Source organism: Pristiophorus japonicus, chromosome 25 (genome assembly GCF_044704955.1).
Source record: "Pristiophorus japonicus isolate sPriJap1 chromosome 25, sPriJap1.hap1, whole genome shotgun sequence".
NCBI classification, from domain to species: domain Eukaryota; kingdom Metazoa; phylum Chordata; class Chondrichthyes; family Pristiophoridae; genus Pristiophorus; species Pristiophorus japonicus.
Window position 1 is genome coordinate 31,535,358 of NC_092001.1, and position 520 is coordinate 31,535,877.

The window sequence follows — 520 nt, forward strand, 5'->3', positions numbered from 1 at the left end:
TGATGGTAGTGAGAAAAGATATTCGACATATCGTGCTTGCGCTGTCCCTTTGAGACCTATCTAATTAGTCCCCCTCTTAACAGTCCGACAAATTTTATCCCTTTGACGAATATATTATTAATTTGAGACATGACATGAGCAAAGTGCAGCATCCTTTTCAGTAAAAGGGGAATTTGGCGATGTGGTTAACAAAACAAGTAGGGAGGGGTCAAGGCTGGAAAACAAGAACAACGAGGATGGAATTCGAACCCATGCGTGCAGAGAACAATGGATTAGCAATCCATCACCTTAATCTCTCGGCCACCTCGTCACCTGCATGGCAGAGCTTCAGCCATTCAATCTCCTGCTCTTTGTATGCAAACAGAAAGAACGTGCAAGAAAATCCACTTCACAGCTTGCTGTGCCCGTACAACCAGATCGACAATGATGAAAACATGCCCTTCGATTCTCAAAGCAAGCAGCCTTGCTTTATTTCAGGTGAGTGACTGGAAGAGATGATTGGTTTTTCGGAAGAATCACA

The 520-nt window shown here is 43.7% G+C and overlaps 1 non-coding gene across 1 annotated transcript; it reads right to left on the bottom strand.

Annotated features, from left to right (window-relative positions):
- Positions 1-228: 228 nt before the first annotated feature.
- Positions 229-310, bottom strand: trnas-gcu (transfer RNA serine (anticodon GCU)). The gene has a single exon. It is a non-coding gene; the product is annotated as a tRNA-Ser (tRNA).
- Between the last annotated feature and the right edge of the window lie 210 nt (positions 311-520).